Source organism: Solanum lycopersicum, chromosome 8 (genome assembly GCF_036512215.1).
Source record: "Solanum lycopersicum chromosome 8, SLM_r2.1".
NCBI classification, from domain to species: Eukaryota; Viridiplantae; Streptophyta; class Magnoliopsida; order Solanales; family Solanaceae; genus Solanum; species Solanum lycopersicum.
Window position 1 is genome coordinate 57,967,268 of NC_090807.1, and position 25,333 is coordinate 57,992,600.

Consider the following 25,333-nt stretch of genomic DNA (forward strand, 5'->3'; position numbering starts at 1 on the left):
GACACTCTTTTTGTGAATTTTAGTTGTTTTATTTATGTTATTTTTGGATGCATGTGGTTAGATTGATTATGTTTGTTAGTGAGAGTGATATATATATATTAGGATTTTCTTCATTTTGAGATTCCAGGTGTTATATAGTCAGCTAGCTAGGCTAAGGGCAGGGTCGGATTTAGGCGTGCGGGTGGGAATGTCATGACATCCAATGTTTACGGAAAAAAAAGTTTTATACACATATAAATATGTATAATAAATGTCTATATATTACTTTTGTCATCTAATGACAATAGAATGGAATTAGCCCAATTAGCAAAAGGGAGAGTTTGCCACCATGTCAATCTGGGTTCAAATCAAACCTCAGTAACAATATTTAATTTTTTTTGTTTGCTACTTTTTTTTTTTCTCCATTCATTTTTATTTATTTACTATTCTTTATTAATTCAAAATTGATACTTTTTTATAATTAGTTTTTATTTTTTACTTTTTTTTGCTCTAATTATTAATCTATTGATTTGAGTGTAACATGTTTATTTTGTTTTATCAATTAGTAAGTACTGAATTATGAGTGTCAAATAAATGTTATTAAGAATATATCTAAATAATAGTTTTTAGAAAAAACGTACATTTCAATTTTTTTTTAAAAAAAATTAAAGGTTCTTTCGATCTTCCCCAACGTTTTTCTAAATAAGATGAATAGGCTGAAGCTACAATTTTTATTATTTCCAAACTATATATCTCCAACAACACATAAAGTTAATAAGAGATAAATATATTATGTTAATATTATTAGATGGTTTATACAAGCTCAAATTTTAACGTGACTTTTTTTCTTCTCAAAGTTTCAACAAATAAAACATTTAATTCCAAAAGAAAATAAAAATTGACTTGTTTAGTTATTTCTGATCACATAATATCTAAAAGAAAATATTATTATGGGCACATTTGGTCGATTTGTTTATAAAATAAAATAAAATTAATAACCTGAATTGTGACCCAAAATTAAAGCAACCAAACCTTTTATCTTACTTGAATGTTGTGACACCCCCGACCTTCAAATTCCAGATCCGCCTCTGGCTAAGGATTCACTTGAAGACCAACAATGATTTTCGAGTGCCGACCAAGTCCAGGGTGTAAGATCTGAACGTGTTAAATGTAACGAAAAAAATGTTAAAATGTATACATATATTGTACTCATCAAAACGATATAATATAATAAAACACAACATAATACAATATATTATAAAATCATATGTAGTATTAACCATCGAAACATAAATTCAAAGTCTATAAAGACCACTCATATATTTTTCAATAAAAATAATATAGTACAGTACAATACAATACAATACAAAGCAACACAATATAATACATTATGAAATAATAAGTAATAGCCATACAAATATAAATTCAAAATATTCAACCACCCACACATACGATACATTCTATTCGTCAAAAAGATATAGATAAATTTTCATAAACTAATTTTTAAAGACCACAACAATTCTTGAGATTAAATCCAATTTTAGCACCTAAAATAATGTATTTCTGAAATTCAAGCAAGTTAAAAGGCGTGAAGATTAAAAAGTGATCTTCATCCACTAATTCTTTTGAAATAATTGAATAGAAAATATATCTCTGTCTTTTGTTGTTACTACTCTGTGTTCAGAAAATGTCAAACTATTATTTGTCCTCTAAATCCACAATATTGACACATGAAAAGCATTAGTGTTTCTTTTTTTTTTTAAAAACGAATAGCACCTCAAGGGATGTTACAAAAATAATTTAATCTAATATAAATATTAGTTAATTTTTTCACCATAGAGTCCACATCTTATTCTAATCACATACAAATAATTTTTTTGTTACTTCAAAAGTGCTCTGATTTTAGCTTCTAGTTGGGCCTGAATAATTAATCATACAAAAGAATCTCTATTTCTTTTATCCTCCTCTTCTATAGCAATAACCCATCTCCCACACAAAATAATAAAAAGATAAGCGTTAAAAATACTCATAAATAAGTAATTTAAGTTTATTTTTTACCTTGATATACAAAAATAAATAATAACTTACCATAAAAATATCTGCTGATAAAACAATATAGGAATTTGGTGAAGTATATTATTGAGCTCAATTCACTCTTTATTTTTTTAGAGAACTTGCAATTCATTTTATTTTATTTAATTATAGTCAAGTCGCTGCAATCTGGGTGAGGTAATTTTGATTTATTCTCATCTCACCTTTAGTTACCTTGTAATTAGTATATCTTGTGTTTCATCGAAAAAAGGTGATTTTCGACTTTTAGGAGTCGCCACTTAATTTTTAAGAAAAATTAAGAAAACTCATTCTCAAAACAATTCAAACAGAAAAAATTGTTTTGAAAATATTTTAGGGGGTTCGGGATTCTTATTAGTGTCTTAGGAAGGTGTAAGGCACCTAAGACACCCCGCTAACTTACGGTTTTCCAACGATTAACTTATTTGACTATTTTGTTTTAACTTTTGCGGATCATTTGTTATTAAGCTTATTAGACATCTATTTAGTCAATTTATCAAGTTTGAAATTCTTATCTTGCAATCGTGAATCTTTACGAATTTAAACTTTTATCTAGACAAGTATTACAAGTTTTGACATGCTATTATTTATCTTGCAAATCTTCATTTAAGGTCAAAGCTTTTGAACTTAAACGAACTTGCGAAATACTGTTGTTTTAAGACTTCGTTAAGGCTAAACCTTTTAAACCTTGATTTTTAGCAACTTTTAAATTTAAACATCTTTAAAGTTCAATTTTAGTTTTGAATTTGATAAAGCGAAAAGGGCGTTTGATGGGGTTTGGAGTTACTCTAACCTTAAACTAACGGCAATCTAAAAAAACAACATAAGCGAATAACAAGGAGAGAGAGAGAGATTCGGGTCCAAGTTTCGGATGCTGTTCGCCTTGGCCGAAACTCGGACCCACCCGCTGTTGGGTTTTTTAACCCATTTTGTACCTGTCCTAATCTGAACGTACAAAATAAAATATAAGAAATTAAAGAAAAGCGACAAGGGCTTATGCCCATTACAAATAAAACAGAGAAAATAAACATAAGGAAAGTCTGCTAATCCCTCTCCTTTCAATTTCTTCAATTCTTCAAAGCATTGGACTCTCGCATGCTTGCTTCGACTCAATGGCAAGAAGTTTAGAGCCTTTATGGCTCTCTCGGAATAAAGAGAACGAGAGTTTAAAAATAAACTCATGGCAGTTTTACATGCACAAAGAGGAACAGTGATTAGAATCTCATATGACAAACAGAGATAAATGCAAGGCAAATCACATTAACATCCCAAATAATCACAACAACACGAATTAGACTAAGACATAGATAATTAATATAGGGAGACAAATTCTGAAGAAACTTAACCACATCGAATCACGCCCTTTACCACATGACAATCTACTTAAGCAAAGGACAAAATGGCAAATATAGAATCACAATACTAAGTGAAAATAAGCAACTGAGTTGTTCATTCCATACTTTAAGTTGATATGTGACACAAACATATTTGCATGGTAAATCCAAATGACCTCAAATATTCTTCACAAACTTTGAAACACAGTGAGCATGCGTATTCTGAAGCACTTGAGTCAAAATCTAACAGAAAGGAAATTAACCAGCCACTCAACTTGCGATAAACACATAGAGAAATCAGACTCGAATATCACATAGAGCCATGCGAGGTACATAATCCTTTAGAGGTTGAAACTAAAGATGACGAAGAGGATGATTTAAACATCTGACTAACTACGCTAACGATCAATGGAGACTCCAAAACTCACAAGAGGTTTAACTAATACGGAGCCAAAACAAAGGGACTGCAAACGAATCAACAAGCCTGGACCATAAGTGAATAAAACCAAAACATGGAATTTTAAGGCGAGACAGCAGTTTATACCGCCTACAAACAGTCTAAACAAGGCCGACGTAAAGACACTCGACCGAAGAGGAACCTAAGATCACAACAAGCAGGCCAAAGCAGAGTCGGAACAGAGAAAAACCCGCAAGCATTTATCGTATTTGCGCCAATGTTTGAAACAGAATGCAAAAGTACCATCTAAACTTAGCTGAAAAAAAAATAGTTAACTTATCACCAGAACAGCTTGCGAGACAAATTTAGAGTCAGCATACGTCGAACTCTCTTTCCCTAAACAGAGCAACATCTATTCCCCAAAATTCAATCCCATTCCGAAAACGGAAGGGGAGAATGGACGTTCTCGATCAAAACCTTGTCCCATAGACACCACGTGGCGTCATCTCGCCATCTCAAGGACGAGCACGCGAGCCTGCCTTCGCTGAAAAGCACTGCGCCAGCAGAACGAGGCAGAGAGGAGACTTCGGGGAGGGGTAGGGGGAGAGAGAGGAAGAGAGCGTGGGGAGACGGGTCGCGTGTAAAGAGAGACGATTTCCGTTTATGGAAGCTGTTTCTCCTGCGTTTTTTTTTTCTGGGTTTCTTGACGTTTTCCTGTTGGGAATAGCGTGGGTGGAGGGAAAACGAGTAGGGGAGAGATCGAGGGAGCGTGGGGAGAGACGCGAGGGGGAGAGAGGGTCGTGTTTTCCATTTTGGGGTCTGTTTCCCTCTGTGTGTTTTTTTCTGGGTTCTGTTTCTTCCTGGGAATAGCGTGAGTGAGGGGGAAGAAGAAAGGGGGAAAGGGGGTCTGGTTCGGGTCGGGTGGCGGGTCGTGGGGCTGGGTCGGAGGGTAATTAGAAGGGAAGGTTGGGCTTAGGCGTTGGGCTGGAAATTGGGTTTGGGTTTAATTTAGTGGGTGTTTAAATATGTATTGGGTTGAGGAGGATGGGGTGGAGTGGGCCTAGGTCAAAATGGGTGTCAACATCTTGACACAGAGAAATTGAAATTCAAGATTTCATCAATGTAATTTTTTATTCCAAGACTGTCCAAAAATTTTTTTGTCACCATTTCATTCAATTCCATAAGTTGCTTGAAGTAGGACTTTGCCACATTGTTACCAAATTAAAATATAAAAAACTTATATAAATAGTAATGCAAAATTGTGATATTACTCAATATAATGTAAGAAAAGCACTTAGGGTTGACAAGGAAAGATAATCTCAGGATATGTTTTCTTTACTTTTTCTGATTTTGCGATCTGTTAGATCTTCTATATCTTGTTTGTATCCCTTATTTCATGTAATCGTCTGATTCTTTTTATTTAATTTTTTTGTACTGTAGTAATCTCTGCTCCCCCTTGTGTATTTATAGTTAATGTAATATACAAAAATATAACTTTCTGCAAAATACTTCTCTCTTTACGGTATCAGAGCAGTTCGCGCTCTAACGAGTTCCCGATCCGGTACTTTTTTTTCCCACCAAGTCTAACAACTTGCACAACAATATTTCGATTGTGCAAACTCCAGCCAATCCCACCACCAGTAACCAAAACTCAGGTATCTCCCCCTCTCAAACAATCATGAATCCATTAAATCAAGAAAGTCAACGTGTTTCCATCAATCAGCTCACTCAACTGCTTATACGGCTTGCTGGCAGCACCAACTATGTCATCTGGAAGGCTCAATTCGATGCTTTTTGCGTTGGCTATGATCTGAGTTCCTACATTGATGGTACCTTTCCTTGTCCATCTTCAACTTATCCAAACTATCAACCGTGGATGCGATAAGGCAATTTTTTTTGTCATGTTCTTATGACTTTTGTTGATCCTACCATAGCCCTCTGATTGCATCTGCATCTTGTGCACATTGCTTGGACGAAATTAGGGCAACAATATGCCAACAAAAGTCAAATTTGTATTTACAGTCTTCGTGATTCGCTCAACCGCCTTATGAAGGGAACCAAGTCCATTGCTCAATATCTCAATGAGATTTGAGCCATTTCAGAAGAACTTACCAACTCAAGAAGAATTTGATCTACTGGGTATGAATTGAGTTCTCAATTTGTGAGAAAATATGAAGAAGCTGACTATTTGAAAAGTTTAATAAATTAAAAATTAATGTATTTGACTTTTTATATTTTTAGCACTTCATTTTGCATGTGAAACAAAAAATGATGTGGAATTCTATGTTTAATCGCGTTCATTACACGTACACTAACCAAACGAGAAAAGGGCTTAAAATGTTGTAGTTTAAGGGTCTATGACTATAAGAATTTAACTGACAAACAAAGTCAAGTACAGAAGTCTTTCAGGTAATTCCACCTTAATCTTATCCCTACCCATGCCCCCACCCGACCCTCCCCATTCAATAAATAAATAAATTTAAATTTAAATTGTCTTATTTTTTAAATTTCAAACATATTTTTATCCCTACCACCAAACTAGCTCCCCCTCTCAAACAAAAATAAAAAAAATATTTTTGTTAAAAAAATTTTAAATTTTTTTTTAAATTTTAAGATTTTTTACCCCCCCCCCCCCCCCCAAACCTTCTAAAAAAGAATTGCTTTTGAAAAGTATTTTAAATTTGATATTTATATATGTATAAAAAAAAATTATGCCACCCCCTCCGCTACCACCTCCCTCAATAGTTGTCTATTAAGAATGTATTTGGTACAGGAAATTCTTTTTGAGAAAAACAAACAGATTTTTAATATGTGTTTTTAGGAAGGATCCTTTTAGGTCGGTAGGGTCCAACAAAATTATTTGATTTGAGACACATTAATTAGAACTTTTTTGAGGCAGCATTAATTAATCAATAGAAAGAGGCAATGTGTCGTTAAGTTCTCAAGACAACTAATATATATATTATTATATGCATAAGGATAACAATGAGACAGATAAGACGGTTACGAGGCAAGCCCACGTGAACCCACTAAATTTTCTACCTGCCCCGCATAAACCCCTTTGCCCTAGCCCACAAAATTTATTAGAAGTTTCAAATCCTAGAAACAAAATTTTTTTAACCAAAAATCACATTTTGTTAACTACTTATTTTTTTATTTGACGGCTAAAATTAATATGTTGATAACTTTTTTTTGGTAGTTTAAATTGGCTGAATTTGGTGTAATAAAAAAATATCAAATATAATAGTAATGTAAACAAGTACTTTTTTTTTCTTTAAATTTTTGGGTCATTAAAACAATTTCTTTTCCGAAGAAAAAAGAAAATTCCAAACTGATGCAACACTGGTACAAAAATTAATGTGAAATTAACTTTTTTGAAACATATCTGGCTCGGGTGAATTTTGAAAAATTATATTTGAACCTGCTCTGCCCCGCTCCACACCCACAAAGCTCTAACCCGCCCTGCCCCGCAAATGACGCAATTCGCTCCGCTTTAATGTCATTTTTATATATTTTCTTTTTTTGTAAAACATTTATTTCTCTCCTCTTTTTAAACTTTATTGTTGATTAAATGTCCTTTCATTTGTACGTTTTATTTTTTTTATTTGTTATTTGACTTTTTTCATTTGTTTTGGTAATGGTCCAAAATTAATTTATTCGGGAAAATGAAAAAAAATTCTTTCTTAAGTTTACTTATTACCGTTATTCCTTATTAGTTTTAGAAATACAAAAAAATCCTTATTTTTAAGTCAAATGAGGCGGATACAAAAATGTGACAAATGAGGCGGATACAAAAATGTGACAAAAAATGAAACGGATACAAAAATGTGACAAAAAATGAGGCGGATATAAAAATGTGATTAAAAATGAGGCGAATACAAAAATGTAAAAATGAGCCGAATACAAAAATTGTGACAAAAAATAAGACGGATATAAAAATGTGACAAAAAATGTATAATATATCTGTCACCTTTTTACTGTATCATCCCTATTATGTATCCGTGTTTTTGTATAACTTTTAAGAGATTTTGGTCATTAGAAACTTGCAAGGGAAAATGGTCACTTTGCCCTAAAAGTATGTTATTTATGTACTTTACCCTTATTTTAAATACAAGACACTTGAATTTAATTTGAAAACAATTTTTTTAAAAAAAAGACAATAAAATAAAACAAATAAATAAAATCAATAGAAAAAAAAAAGCAATGAACAAAGATTAAAAAAAAGTTTAAATACAAGGCAACAAGTTTTTGTGTATTAACTTAATTCATATTACAATAGATAATGTAAAAAGGCTGTGGGGCAAAGCTACATCGTATGCTACACTGTGATAGAACCTCTCAAAGTAAAGATTCATAGGATTCAATTCAACATTTTTTGTTCAGATTTGATTATGTGTTACTTATAAATCAGAATAGAACTTATTGTTGGATAAACTATACTGTTGATATTAATCCAAATAAAAGAGTATAGCCACGAATGATCAACTATCAAACTGTATACAAAAGTTGAGTAGGTTCGATTTATTATTATATGGAAAAATCCATTTGGCTAAAATGGTAAAATAATATATTTCATATTAAGTTATTTTATTTTTTAAAAATATTTTTACTCTTTTAACTAATATCTTTTAATTAAAGAGTGAAAAAATTCAATTTATTTTAAAATAAAAAAAATATTATACATTTTTTAAATTACTTGCCAAATATGCTGACTTAGACAAAACACGTTTCTCATCAAATTCGTCAAATATTCGTAAATAATACATGTGTTCGTTGACATGGTCACATTGACCAAACTTTTTGCTGCCAAGCATTTTTATGAGTTAATAATTTATATTATCGCTCTGACTAGTAGTTTTTAAAAGTGATTTGTAACATTTTTTTGGATATGCATTGGGGGTTAAAGGGTACATAGTTGATAATATAAAAAAGCCTTAATTTACCAATATAAAGATTACGCACGGAAGAGGTATTCCCAGCGCGCGGAGGTTCCGTTGAGAGTTTGTAGTTGAGTAGCAAGTGTTTTTTCATTTATAATCAGAGATTATGAGTTGGAGTCTCTCTAAATACGGAATCATCTTTATTAAAGAGCGCGTGCATTTACCTTTAACGTGAGACTTCTCAGCGTGAGTCTAGATTTAGACTTTCAGTTTGAGTCCGGACACCAAGTGAAAAACTAACATATATATATTTATATTAATTTCATATTTTTGTGCTTATCATTTTTTACTATTTTATTGTTAAAAGAATGATTCTACGAAATCGAACAGTCTAATATGAAACCTACTATATATATCAAACTCGTTTCGTACTTCACATGTTTGACGTACTTCACATGTAGGCCGAATACCTTTGGTGTCTTTAATATATATGGCCCAACTTAACTCGTCAATTATCACATCTTTGGTGTCTACATTGATTGATTAGCAAATTACAAATCGATGGCCATTTCCCCAATAATGCTAAACAAGCAACCATTTCCTATGCTTCTCATTTGCATCGCGGTGGTCATGGCTACAATTACAGCCACGACTTCTCAGGATGCAACTCTTACGTGCAACACGGTGTTTACAACCCTTGAACCATGTCTTAGTTACGTGTTAGGTGGTGGATTAAGTGTGCCATCAGAGTGTTGTAATGGGATTAAATCTATGCTCAATGGTGCGTATACAATAGCTGACCGCCAGAGCGCTTGCAAATGCATAAAGAGCGTTGTTTCTAGCGCTGCCCCAGGTCCAGTCAGCCGTGCTGCTAAAGTCCCTGGAATATGTAAGGCCAATGTTCCTTTCAAGATTAGTCCACATGTTGACTGTTCTAAGACCAAATAACACACTTCTTTTTTTTTTTTTTTGTTAATTTTAGTCATTTTATCTGCCTTGTTATTTTTTAGTACTGCATAATGAGATTGAATATGTTTGTGTTATATAATATCATTTTTGTAAGCGTTGTTTCAGAAATTAATCAAATTGGTATTTGAATGAATAATTTCTTACTTTTTTTTTTGGATTACCTTGACATATACTGTTAGGACCGTAAATAAGCAGGTGTATACGCGGAAGCTAGCAAAGCAAACCTCGAAAGAACGAAAAATATATCAAAAGACACAAAGATTTAACGTGGTTCGATCAATCAACCTAAGTTCACAAAGGAGATGAGCAATCCACTATAAATATAAGAGTACAAAATACAGAGAGAAACAACTTCAACCAATTCACTCGGAATACATGGGAGGTTCACACAAGTGATAACGTATCAAGCTTGTGACCCATAAATTCTCACCCTAACCAAAACTCTCAAAACCTTTAAGACTACATTTTGAATGCTGATTAAGTTAGAACGAACATTCCTCTATTTATAGAGTTCTAAACCTTTTCATATAAGAAAAAAGGATTAGTTAATCCAAAACCTTTTTCTAAAAGGAAAACCCATTTATGGTAAGAAATCAGGGCAAATAAAACCCAACATATACAACAAATAACACGTAAGTTATGGTCGATCTCGACTGTATCTGATGTAATAGATGTCCCGATGGTCTTAACCTGGACTATATGTTAGTTTGATATATTAATAAAACGGTTTTGGACTTAACATGCCTACAATTTTGACTGTCACACACCTTGTCCCAGTTCTCTTCGTCGATTCCTCCACGTTCAGAATAAGCTTACCAAGCGATCTCCAAGATAATATTAAGATAAAACTCTTCATTGTGGGGGATGAATGGCTCAACATGAAGATTGTGATGGGACCTTTGCATCCGCCCATCTCCACCTGTCAATTAATGTGATGAAAACAAACATGAACAAATAATCCAAGACAAGGGCATGATTATAGGTTAATAGTTCATGTAAAGCAAATCACAAATACACTTGGTGTTTGGCAATTTCATTAAAACTTGAGCAAGATCAAGATTCAAGGCGACTAGTCCACGCTTGCCAAACAACATATCAGGCTTTACAACCAACTCAAGGATCTTTCTCTGCTAGCTCATTGATATGAACTTTAACTTTTGGATGTACATAAGTAGACACTTAAACAAATAGGCACATTCGTCCTACATGACAATTTTGTGTTCTACTTGGCATCCTATATGGATTATGTCACATAGGACTCATGTGTCTATTTGTTCAGTTTTATATAAGTTATAGACTAGTACTGATGCACACTCCAAGTTAAAAGGTTATGATTGTCAGTTGAAGCTAAGTTAAAAATTATGTGTATGTATTATGCCTCTACGAATTATATTCATGATCGTTGTTGATCCTTGGTAATCTTAATATCCTTACACCTAAGAAATAAAATTATGATCAATATTGAATTTATAATGCCCAGGTAATATAAAGGTTGTCATTTTACGTTAATAGTATATATGCTTTATAACCATATGATGTATCCTTACTTGATGAATCTAATGTGACGTCCTTGTAATTTCCTCAACTCTAAGATCAGAATCATTTTCTCATTCTATTCAAGCTTTAATTTTTCCATATTTGTTGCTTGTTGACCAAGGAAATTAAAGCATCAAATTAGTTAAAGTGAGTACTGTTGTACGTACAAAAATTATAAAAGCAAATTAAAGATATGCAAGAGCAAAATTTTCAACTTACTCTTTGCCTTATAAATATTCTGCGTTGCTGCTTCAACAACAAGAATGAAAAAAGTGCAAAACTAATCATGTAAGATAAATCACTGCTTGGATGTTTCCTAAATGTTATCTTGAAATTTCATTTCCATTATGATTAATTTGACATGTTCTTTTATTAAAATATAAAGTAGATACTTGACCTTTTATATGATAAGTGTTCCTTTTTTTAATACGCGTATCTTATATTTCATCATTTCCTTTTTACTTGTTCAATTTTTTCGTTTTATTTATCATTTTTTACAAATTAAGAAATAACAATTTTTGTTTTTAGATATTATACCTTTAATTTATTAACATTAAGTAGGCATTTGTCCATGCGATACCATATCATCATCGTTTGAACATGAACTTTTAAGCTGATTTCATATTCTCCAAAAATCATGATAAATAAAAAAAAAAAGGACCGAGGAGTAGTCCTAGAGTTCATATAAAATATTGAAGTCAATTTTACACCCCTATATATTATAATAACAAAGTTTTCACTCTCCATAATTCATTTCCATTGCACAAGCACGACACATACACTGCACACGCAAATTGATGGGAGCTAAACTCACAGTTATAGAAAACAGGTGCAACCATGATATTGAAATCAGAGTTTGGGTTTCTCCGGCTCGACCTGACAAATTTCAAAGCATAATTAGAATTGAAGGTGAAGGTGGATGGAAGGAAGTAAATTCCAAAAATTTCATCCACGCAGACGCTACAATTCTTGATGATAATGATGATGATATCGAATTTGTATCGTCTACCTTGCTAATGATTTACATGGATGGTGTTTATACAGGATATTACTTTCTTCCAATTCACTTAGTGAAATACGCGAAAGTCATCTGCGACATTAATGAAGATGGACTTTTTGTTGTTCAAGGAATCAAACCAACATTCAATTTCTGCAGATTCAAGTAATTTTGTTACAACTTCATACGTTACACTTGTATTCAGTAAAGTTTTGATTGATTTATTTATGGAACATTATTTATTTTTCACAGGGGTTGTGCCTATTTCCCTTATCTTAGAGGGAACAAAAAGGAGATGATTTGAACGTGCAGTATTTATGTTTGTTATTTTGAATTAATGGAATGCACAAATTCAAAAGTATGAATTAGTTTTGATGATAGACAAAGCTATTGAAGAATCAAGTTCAACACTATAACGAAGTGATGTGTTTTCTTTGTGATGTAATTGATATTGTTCTAGGATTATTATTGAATTATAATAAATTCTAAATTGAAGTCTTGAATTGAAGGCCTGAGGTTTGTAACAAGAGGAAAAGATTGATTTTCTTGGAGACTTCCCATTAGATTATCCTTTGTGATTTGAAATCGCTCTTGAATTTAATAAAATTTGATTGCTGAAATCCTACACCATGTAGGTTGTGATTCTTATTCCTTTGAGCAGGAAGTTTTTCACGAAAAATATTGTGTTCTTTATGTTATAGCTTACGGTTCACCATACAAAAATCCAATTCCTCTCACAAGTTGTTGACACTATATATTTCATGAATTGTTTAATTCCTTTTCTTCTTACATAAAAATACACTTATTAGCATGAAATTTTAATAAATATCCGCCTAAAGATATGCATGTAATATGTCTTTATTCTATAACCAAATAAAATAAAATCAACATTCACACATAGCAAACATAAAAATAATATATTTGTCTGTTATACCTATAGTTTACATAATTGTATTTCATAACAAACATATATATGTATATAACACTATACATATACAAAACAAAGCAGTTATATAATATGTTTCTGTTTTGATATACATATACAAAAGATCAATCGTATAATCCGTGTTTGTATAAAACGAGAAAGATAGAAAAACAAAAGAAAACTTGACAGGGAACAAAGATCGTATTTGTATAATCATAAGTGTATATATAGAACAAAAATATATATATTTATATTTATATATATAATTTTCTCTTACATTATACAAATACAATCGAAATGTATACATTTGTATTTTATATAAAGTTAAAGAGGCAAGCAATATCTAAAAAAAATGGGTAGCAAAATATTGGAGAAGAGAGAGCATACAATTTGAATTAAGAAAAATTACATGAACTAATACATTTTAAAAAATAATTACTGATTTTAGCGATACTTTTTGTTTATTACCATTTATAGTAACATTGTGATAAATCTGTAATATGTATTAAAAGTGAATTGTGTATGTAATATATTTGAATTATAATTGTTTTTGAAATATATTATATTTATTTGGTAAAAAATTTTCACATTGTATTATAAGTGTATTAAAATGTATTATTAATCTTTAAAACTTGTATTATATTTGAATAAAAAATTTATCTTTCTAATATATATTAAACTTGTATTATAAATAAATTAAAAATGATCAAGTGAAAAAAAATATTATTATTATAAATAATAAATATTTTTTTATTATGAAATATTTATGTAAGTTTCCGTTTGAATTAATATTTTGCTAGTACTATTTTTCTTAAAAGAAAAAAATGAATGGGCCCGATAACTCCAAACTCCAAAAAGAGAAGCAAAAGAAAGAAAGAAAAGGACGCGTTCTTCTTTCTTTTTTTTCCCCCTTTATTCAGTAAAAGTGCGTTAGTGAATACTCTTTGTCTTTACTAACCCTACAAATTCTCTTCCGGCAAGTTTTCAGGTTCCTCCGAATCGCTCCGACGCCTTTGATGTTCACATCTTCCGGTAGTCCTGTCGCAGATGACTTTCGCCCATTTATAGAACCACACTTTCTTTAATTTGAATTCTATGTGGTAGGACGAGAGTCATCTGTGACAGGATAATGGAAGATCGAGTTATCAAAGGCTTATTGGGCGTTTCCTTTTTCATCTTGAGTTCGTACCAGGTTAATGCAAAACCGAAGAAGTAGAGCAGGTGGACATTTCATTACCATTATTCTACTACATATTGGATTGAGAATTATTTGCTTCCAATTTTGAGCCTATGCTATTGAATTTGATATTATGCTAAACACATTGTGGGTGAGTGCTGTTGGTAAAAACGTATATGGCAGATGTGCTGGATTCCAATTTATGGGAGAAAATGAAAATATATAGCAGCACTAGATGTGTTGGAGTTGAAGCAGTTATGTGGTTTGTCAATGCCGATGTATTATTCTTTGCATTTGAGCTATGTGCTACCATTTTTGTCCTTGTTATGTATGTTTAAATCCCTGAATGTGTGCGTGTTTGTGTATATATACCTACACAGAAAAATTTGAGTATTTACTCTGCAGTTGAAGGTGGTGGGTGGATTAAAGATAGTAATATACCTGGACGGATAGGTGTTATAATTGCCTCATATTTCCATAATAGAATTTGGTATAAGAATATAATGGTATCCTGACTGTCGTCTTGTAAATTATTTTTTGTTATAGGCTTTGTTAGGACTATTGCACAAAGGTATTTGGCATCTCCTAAGAAAAACTTTATTTACTGGATCAATTGATGATTAGAATAGATTTTTGATATTTATCATTAACCAATTTAGAAGGAAATCAGTTCAGACAGTTTGATTAGCAAGGGAAAAATAAATTGATTGATGAAGAGGCTTCTTAGTTTAATGTTTGTTTAAGTATTATGGACACTCTTGTAATTAATTTGAATTCAATGTGTTAGGACGTGAGTCATCTGTGACAGGATAATGGAAGATCTAGTTATCAAAAGGCTTATTCGGGCGTTTTTTCTCATGTCCAGTTCGTAGCAAAATCTCCAACTTTTGCAGAGTAGCACAGGTAGACATTTCATCACCATTACTCTATTAGATATTGAATTGAGTATTATTTGCTTCCTCTTTTGAGCGTATGCTATAGAATTAGATTTTATGTTAACACAAGTTACTATTTCTGTGTGTGTGGTGTTGAAATTTGTCTGTAAAACTAGGCTTTTTATTTAATCAATATTAAGAAGATGTGGTATGTGCTTTATCAAAAAAAGAAGATGTGGTATGTGGAGATGTGTAGGACGAGAAAATGGAAACATATAGCAGTGTTCAACTTTTTGCAGGCCTAGATGTGTTGAAGTTTCAGCAGTTTTGTGGTTTGTCAATAGTCTTTGTTTTATTAAAGATGTACTATTCTTTGCATTTGAGGTATGTGCTAACAATTTTGGGCCTTGTTATGTATGTTTGAATCCCTGAGTGTGTGCGTGTTTGTGTATATATACCTACACATATACATACACAGAAAAATTTGACTACAGTTGTAGGTGGGTGGATTTAAGATAGTAATATACGTTGACGAATTGGTGTTATAATTGCCTCATATTTCCATAATAGAATTTGTTATAAGAATATTATGGTATCCTGACAGTCGTCTTGTAAGTTAATTTTTTTTTATATAGGTTTTGTTAGGACAATTGCACAAAGTTATTAGGCATCTCCTAAGAAAAACTTGTTATTATTCCTACTGGGTCAATTGATGATTAGCATAGATCTTTGATATTTGTCATTAACCAATTTAGAAGGATATCAGTTGAGACAATTCAATTAGCAAGGGGAAAATAAATTGATTGATGAAGAGGCTTCTTATTTTAATGTTTGTTCAAGTATTATGGACACTTTGGTACTCTTGTAGGATGCCAGATTCACTCACTGCTTCACTGTGATCTATGTTTACCATGGATAACGTAATTATCAGATGTATTAGAATCTTTATCTCCAAAAAGAAGAGGAGGTTATAAAATCAAAATATCTTGCCTTCCATCCGGATCTAGCTTGTGCTCCTCACGGGTAACTCTATCCACTAATCTTATAGCTCATGGTCTCAACCTACTTCAATCCTTAAGCCATACCCTTGGGTACCCTTCCATACCCTTTTTCACGAGCCAATGCATCCTATTCAGCTGCTGCTAGCAACGCATGTCATTTTGGCCGAGTGTGAAGTTAATTATCCATCATTTGGTATTCTAAATTTAGGGAGAGCTTGACAGTTCTCTTCTGTATTATTTTCATTGCACCAAGGGTATGCTAGCTTCTCTCTTTAAGTCCAGGTTTTTCTAACTTTGTGGTGTGATTTATCATATTCTACTTGTTTTTGATGGCCAGTAAAGCCTCGAGTCATAATGCTTGCTGTGAGTACTTCCGTACGAAATGTTGAAAATTATTTAGTTAGGTAGGTAAGTTAGCTTAGTCCATCAGATTGACTTTGGAAATCCATAAATCCCAATCCTTTATCATATCTTATACCCTAAACCCAACAATAATTCTACTATGATGACAAGTTGACAACTAAGTATAATTTTTACTTTATACTAGAATGTTAGGTTATTAGAAGTTACATTTTGAAAATTAGCAACTGTTATGATATTTGTCTTCTAATCATCAGTGGATAATCTTTATTAGGTGCAACAAGATAGATACGGAATACTGATTTCTTTAGGTAGGGGAATGTAAAGTCAGCATTGAAAAAGAGTAACAAAATAAGATCCATCCCTCATATTAAGCAAATACCACATAAGTCATTTTATAATCCTTATGATCTATTATAATGAAGCTCCGAAATTGTTAGAATATTACTAAGGAATTTGTGGCTCGAGATCCAACCCTTAACACCAAAATAGATTTACATAAATAGCATTGAAAGACTTAGAAGTTGGATATTTTATTAATATAGTAGCTAAGGGTATGCAATTGGGATTAGAAGCCTTGAGTAATCTTCGAAGTACATAAAGTAAAGTTGTGAAGCAAAATCATCAGTTGCTTGTTTTCATGTACTTTCAACATATGAACAAATTTAACAGGAAACAAGAACTAATGACTGCTAAAACAATAATTCCTCTACCAATATGCAATGTAGGGCCTCGCAACCTTTCCATATCCAATGGCCTTCTTGTAAACTGGTTTGCGCATCATGCCACATTCTGCTTGAGACTGTTGCTTTACTCCATACTTGTTTGTCTGCTGTTCTCTCTCTATAGGAGCAGAATCCTTAATTCCTCTACTTGTCGATTTCCCTTCACCTTTGCTTCTACTGGACTTCTTTTTTTCAGTCTGAATCACCTTCGACTTCTTCTGTTTCCTGAATTTACTCTCAAAAGCATTGGCATCACTTTCACCCAATTCATTACCTAAATAGTCTTGTTCCCTTGATTTTCTTTTCTTTACAGAAACTTCCCTCCCGTTGTGTGCTTTTAAATCAATTGAAGTACCTTTAGCACCACGATTTTGAAAGTTACTTTGGATGAGCGATTGGTAGAGGGCATGTAGAGCACTTGTGGTATCGTCCTCACTAATGTCACAACAGTTCATGCCAGGAAGCCAGTCTAACATGGTGCAGACCCAACTCTGAGAAAGTTGATTGGGTTTTATACCATAGGGGAGAAGCCTCCGCTTCCGACATGTAGAACATAGAATCCAATCTTCTTGTATAATGAATGGAGCAAGTGGTGACTCATCCCCTGAAGTGGTCAGTTCCGGGCAGTGTGTCTTATCAGAAGTAGTGTGTGAATCACTACTCTTCGGGGCAGCAGTATTACCAGAACGAAGCTTAATCCTAATCCTAATGGGTTTGTGAGAAGAAATAGGGGTAGGGGTAGGGGAAGGGAGTTTCTGAGATATCTGTGGTTGAATTACAAGTTGATCAACCGGCAAAAACGAACCATAAACACCAAATTTTGGCCCCAACTTCTCAACAGAAACAGTTCCTTCAAAATCTTTCGTATAATTGCCCAAAACAGTTTGAAGCTTAGCATCAATGTTTATATGAGAATCGTCATATATTTCTCCTCCTTCAATTTCGTGTTCTTCTGCCATCGTAGTTTCCTAGTCCTATGCTCACAGTTCCTAAATTTCTTTGCGAAGTTCACAAAAAAATCTAATCTATATATAAAAAAAACTCCTGATTAATTTTGGTAACTTATTACCGACTAACTTATAAAATTGACACAGTTTCTAAATTTTTTTGCAAAATTACCAAAAAAAATCCGCTTAATTATAACTAATTAGGATTAGTAGTCCTAAGCCGAATCAATTTAGGAAAAACCTACCTATTAATGTGATAACTTATTAACCACTAACTAAACAACTAATAAATAGACACGTTAATTTTGTAATTAAAAATTAATTTGGTAACTTATTACCGACTAACTAAATAACTAATTCATTGGGCATCGTATTAAAATAAAATAGACACGTTAATTTTGTATGAAAACGTTAAATTTTCTTCTGCTTTCTTAAACTGTATTATTGGGTGTGGGTGTGTGTGGGGGGGGGGGGGGGGGAGGGATGAAGTATGACATACTTGTGAGTTATTTTAATTAACCGATTGTCTTTTTATTTCAATTAGTTAAATATACATTATTTTATTATTTCAATTTATACGAAGGTGTTCGACTAAACACATCAATTTAGATTTAAAAAATAAGACTATTTAGCTAAATCATCTTACAAATGACTATGTTAGTAATTTTTTTAAAAAATTAACATAAGACATAAATTTAAGGAATAATTGCATAGAATGATAAATTAATAATGTAAAATAAATACAGTAGCTATCGTTTGAATTTTTTTGTACTACATGTCAAAATATATTTTTTATACCATATAAATATAGACTACACAGATAAATAAATTTAAATTCATAATTTAAAAATTCAAATTCAAATTATTAAGAACTCTCGATTTTGCTCAAACTGAAACTATGCCAGCTCTGCTCACTGCAACTCATGCTCTATTAATTAATGTTAATTTAATGGTGGAATTCAATTTATCTACTTATCTTAGAATGTTTTTTTTAAAATATAAATAATATTGAATGATATTTGAGAAATTAATTTATTTTGAAAAAAAAAAAGAGAAGATCCTACCGATGTTAAAAGAAAATCTCACCGATGTTACTATGGCAACAGTTATGTTTGGTCAAAGATCAAAAAAATCCTTTCAAAAGAAAACTATTCTTTTATGCTTTAAAATGAAGACCAAGAGACCCTTCGGCCCTCCGTGATCCAACATAAAAATTGAGAACTTTTTTTTTTTTTTGAAATTTCAAATACGAGTTTGATTTTATTTATTTATGTATGATTTATATAAAATTTATAGTGTAAAATTAAATTACTTTTTATATTTATTATTTTCCTAATTACACAAATCTCATATTTTTTTGGCATTTTAAATACATATTAAAGATCCACGTTGATATATTATGTATCAAACTGTTACACTTATTAAGAAAAAACAAACTGAAAAATCAAATTAAGATCTCATACTATTGATCTATTGCACTGATTAAGGAAAAAAATAAAAAATCAAATAAAGATTTTGTAAATTGTGTTTAGGGTTGTCAAATGGGCGGGTTGGGTTTAAATTGAGATATAAAATGGGTTGACATAGAAGACGGGTTGGGTCTTGAACCACCCAAGTTTACTTTGAGCTCAAATGGGCTGAAAACGTGTTGGGTCTTGACCTGCCCAATTTGACCCGATTAATCTCAATAATTTAACATATTGATATTTAACTTTTGTAATTACAATTTGAAGTTCAACTCAATTTTTTTTTAAAAAAGTAACAAATGGATGAATAAACCATAAAAGATGTTAAATAGATAATAATTCATACCTTGGATATATGAACATATTTTAATAATAAATTTTAAAGCGAGTTGAAAATGAAGATTGAATTGGGTTCAATTGAGGATTCTCTTCAAATGGGTTATGTTTGAATGAGTTGAGCTGAACCTAATTCAAATTATCTTGAACCCAATCCTTAAAATTCTGGACGAGTTGAGCGAGTTACCTATGTTTGGGTTCATTTTTGACACCCCTAATTGTGTTATTCCATTCCAAATTATTATCAAGAATTCAATCATATATAGTGTAACTAATCAAAAAATTCAAAAATTATATTTCTTCTTGTTCATCGTTCTCTCTGTTTCATAAAAAAATTTATCGAAATTTTGATTAAGCAGGGTGAGTTATGAAGGACACAAAAGTGATGGAATTGTTGTTGGACTAACTATTTCTTCTGTGAATCTTCAAGTTCATCGAATATCCTTTCGATTTTGATTCAATCTTGTCGAAAATTTTGAGATTCAAAGTTATACTACCAGTTCATTGAAAATCCTTTCAATTTTGATTTAAAAGTGTTGAAAACTTTGAGTTTCAAAATTATTCTCCTAGTTTATTGAAGATCCTTTCAATTTTGATTTAAAATTATTAAAAATTTTGAGAAGATACATCATGAAGATCCTTTCAATTTAATTAATAAGTTTTGTATTTCTACTAGATACATTAAATAAGAAAGTGTTGCCCATAAGATTTTAGGTATGAGATCGATTATTATTTGGTAATTGTTATGTATCAGATACATTTAGTATAAATTTGGATTCAAGTATCATAACTAAAAATTAGTGTCAGGCCCCGAGCCTACACCTTGAACGTGGCCAGCACCCAATAACTATTGTTGGCCTTGAGCGAACCCTTGGTATGACTTATTTAACTCATCGGAAGACTTAACTCAACGTAAAACATGAAACATTCTCAAAAGATTACTTAAAATAAAATACTTGGTCAAATTGGCACTTAAGTCTCATGGTATATAATTGTAAATAAGGAGAGACTCAAACTGAACTATTTGACTGACTATCTGTCTATAAAGTCTCTATCATACTAAGATGGATGTTGGGACAGACCTCACAACATCCTATAAGTAAAGACTAGAAAGCAATAAAAAAGTCCTCCGAAATGCAAAGAGGCTCACCACTAACTCTAAGTGCTCAAACTGGATCAATGAGGCGTTGAATGCTAATCCTGGATACATGCGTTTACATCATGATGCGATGCAGACCAACTGGCATCAATACATTTAATGTACGAGTATGCGAGTTGGAAAGCTAACAAAACTTAAGCTTGAAAAGAGTAAGAAGAAACACATACCTTGACTCTGCTCAACTCATGAAATATTGAACTTAATATAAAGCAATATGGCATGTGCAATATACATAAAACTTGTAAAACAGTGTAAACAACTTAGTTCGTTAAATAAAATGCAATAACAAACTCAACTTTACTTATATATGAAAGTAATATAGTTTCTGTGGGAGATTCTCTAAACGACAACAATCACTACGAGTTTAAGTGATGCTACAACATTTTACCTCACGTTGCCAAGGACTATCCTATATCTTGTCATCAGTACAGGACCTTACTTAACTAGTCGATCAAGTAGCTTAACTTACGTAATCATCTAAAAAGTATGACCCATTAATACCCATTAATGACTACATGATTATCATGGAGACTTAAGTTAATTGTGAACTCTCATCCCCAAATCGGTGCTAAATAATACTCCAAAAACGTACTTTAGCTCATTCTCTTAAAACAACTTTCTTTTTTTGGGTTGAGATAATTACTCAACACTTTAACTTTTAAAAAACTCTCTTGGAATCAATATTCCCTTTTCTTGTTCAAAATTCTTTTGGTAAATCTTAGTGTCATCTTAACTTAAATGTGAAAACATTTATAAACTTTTAGGTAATACTTAGTTCCCTTATAACTTTTGAGAAATGATCACAACTCTTTATTCCTTGCTTAATTTTGAACTTGAGTCTTAATCAAGTCTTTGAAAATATGTAATTTCCTTATATTTCTTTAATGTAAGACTTCAACTCTTTACTGATTACTTTAACTTGAAGCTTGAGCCTTAAAACGGAGTTAAAACGTTTTAGTAGAGACTATTGAAAATCTTTAAGAACTTTGTTTTGTAACACCTTGAAAATTCAAGACATGTCTTTAAGTCTAACATAGGTGTCATAAGGTCTAAGTACAATTTTAAGTCCATTTTATTGAATATAGGTCATTTAAGAAGTTTAAGAACCAAGACATTTGGGAAGTTGGTTCAAAGGGTTGTTAGTGTGCCTTAGCCTATTTGACTAACTTTTAGGAGTCGGAAATGTACGAAAATTGATGGAAGGGTAGCTAATAGGTGTTTGAGTTGTTTCATGGTTGAAACGTCCGGGTACGACGCCCCAAGGACCAATCAAGGGCCCTTGAGAAGGACCCTGCAGGTTGAAGCAACACTGCTTGTACAGTGTGCATCGATGGGGCAACAGACGGCCCGTGTGTGGACAGACGGGGCGTCGATGCCATTAAAGTTGAGTGATTTTATTGATATAAAAAATATCTAAATTGAGTGATTTTATTGATGTAAATATCTAAATTGAGTGATTTTATTGATGTTAAATAAAATTTAATGACTATCAAATAAAGGAATTTTGAAAATTAGTGACATTTTGATATATTACCTCTTACTTTTGTGGCTTCATTATATCCTCATATATATATTTTTTGGTCAAGGCAAACATAAGACTATTTGTTCAACATATGACTTATGACTCCATCTGCAAATTATTTTTTAGAGGATTTCGGAAAGAGATAGTTACTGGAAGTTGGGACTAACGATTTATCATTTTCAATTGACCTTTTATTTAGGTGTACACAAGTAAATATTTAAATTTGTATAAAATTGAATAAATAGGTACATTCGTCTAACATAATACTCTACATGATAGTTTTATGTACTACATGACATCCAACATGTATTATGTCACATAAGACACATGTGTCTATTTGTTCAATTTTATACAGATTTGAAGGCCTAGTACTTGTGCATACCCAAAATTAAGGGTTATGATTGTCAATTGAAATCAGATTAAGTGAAGATTGTGCTCTATTCGTTTGTAAAAGTAAGCGTTTTCGAAAAAAAGACTGTAAATTAAGGAGTTGACAACAATTGTCAGATGGGGGATTAGGCTTGTCAATTAACAAGTACAACAATTACGAAAACATGGGGTAGCTAAGTAGAGAAGGATTCTCAGGGATGTGATCGATTAAAGGTTAATTTTACTATAAGGGTAATTGTAATTCACTAGCAATTGTTGAACCTCAATGGGTAGGTTAGACTACATATGCAATAGTTTTCTCTCGAACAATTATTACGATTTAAGTAAGTTCTCTCGAACCTCGCAAAATTTAAGATTATTTTTCAATGATTGGCTCAAGCCGTGACGACTCAAGTCAATAGGAAGGTTGTGATTCCTGTAAACTCTGATGTGTTACAAGAGATTTTAATCAATAACCATATCATCAGAACGGTTTATAACAGAGACCTTTATTTAATTGGTAAAACTCAAGTCCTCGACTAGTTCTTTCAAAACTTGATGAATGTAATGTGATGTCTTTGTAATTTCCTCAACTTTAAGAGAATCCTTTCTCATTCTCTTTTCTTGTTCAAGCTTTAATTTTTTCATATTTGTTGCTTGTTGACCAAGGAAAACTAAAGGAGGGAATTAAAGCATCAAAGTAGTTATAGTGAGTACTGTTGTACGTACATAAAGTATAAAAGCAAATTAAAGATGTGCAACCCCAAAACTTTCAACTTATAATTACTGCTTCAACAACAAGAATTAAAAAAAGTGCATAAACTAATGATTAGTTTTGTAAGATAAAACTCTCTTTTGAGACTGCTTAAGTTGCTTGGATGTTTCCTAAACGTTATCTTGAAATTTCATTTCCATTATGATTAATTTGACATGTTCTTTTGTTAAAATTTAAAGTTCACACCTGACCTTTTATTTGATATGCCTTTGGAAAATGTAACGAGTAGATGGTAAAATTTACTACAACACAAAAATACATAAGTACTCCCTAAGCTATAATCTAAATCACAGAGACACATTTTAATTAAACTAAGGTCTTATTATTTTCTGAATTTATTTTTTTGTAATTTTATTTACCTTTTGTCTTACATGACACACTCCGTGACTCCATACAATTGAGGTGCGTGAAAGATATTTGAATTTCACGTAAGTCAAAAAGGTGCACAAAATTATAAAAAAAAATCAAAAGATAATAGGACATTAATTTAATTAAGATATATCTCTGAGATTATTATTATAGTCTAGGAGGTACTTATGCATTATTTTTAACAATTAATATTTTTGATGTGTCAAATCATAAGTTAAAAAAGGAAAGAGGGAGTTGTCCTAGAGTTTATATAAAATATTGAAGTCAATTTTACACCCCTATATATTATAATAACAAAGTTTTCACTCTCCATAATTCATTTCCATTGCACAAGCACGATACATACACTGCACACGAGCACTGATCACGCAAATTGATGGGAGCTAAACTCACAGTTATAGAAAACAGGTGCAACCATGATATTGAAATCAGAGTTTGGGTTTCTCCGGCTCGACCCGACAAATTTCAAAGCATAATTAGAATTGAAGGTGAAGGTGGATGGAAGGAAGTAAATTCCAAAAATTTCATCCATGCAGACGCTACAATTCTTGATGATGATATCGAATTTGTATTGTCTACCTTGCTAATGATTTATATGGATGGTGTTTATACAGGATATTACTTTCTTCCAATTCACTTAGTGAAATACGCGAAAGTCATCTGCGACATTAATGAAGATGGACTTTTTATTGTTCAAGGAATCAAACCAACATTCGATTTCTGCAGATTTAAGTAATTTTGTTACAACTTCAAATGTTGCACTTGTATTCATTTAAATGATGTTTTAATTTTTATTTTTTTCACAGGGGTTGCGCCTTTTTTCCTTATCTCAGAGGAAACAAAAAGGAGATGATTTGAACCTGCAGTATTTATGTTTGTTATTTTGAATTAATGGAATGCACAAATTCAAAAGTATGAAGTTTTGATGATAGACAAAGATATTCAAGAATCAAGTTCAACACTACAACAAAGTCATGTCTTTTCTTTATGATGTAATTGATATTGTTCTAGGCTATTATTGAATTATAATAAATCCTAAATTGAAGTTGTGAGGTTTGTAACAAGAAGAAAGTTGATCCTCTTGGAGACTTTCCTTTAAATCATCCTTTGTAATATGAAATCTCTCTTGAATTTAGTGAAATTTGATTGCTAAAATCATACATAA

The 25,333-nt window shown here is 31.8% G+C and overlaps 1 long non-coding RNA gene and 1 other non-coding gene across 2 annotated transcripts; both read left to right on the top strand.

Moving 5' to 3' along the window:
- The first annotated feature begins 8,704 nt into the window (after window positions 1-8,704).
- LOC138337788 (uncharacterized) lies at window positions 8,705-25,333 on the top strand. The gene is made up of 3 exons (XR_011211211.1): window positions 8,705-14,308; window positions 15,052-15,167; window positions 24,975-25,333. It is a non-coding gene; the product is annotated as an uncharacterized lncRNA (long non-coding RNA).
- Window positions 14,097-14,240, top strand: MIR1919c (microRNA MIR1919c). Its single transcript, NR_107983.1, has one exon. It is a non-coding gene; the product is annotated as a microRNA MIR1919c (primary transcript).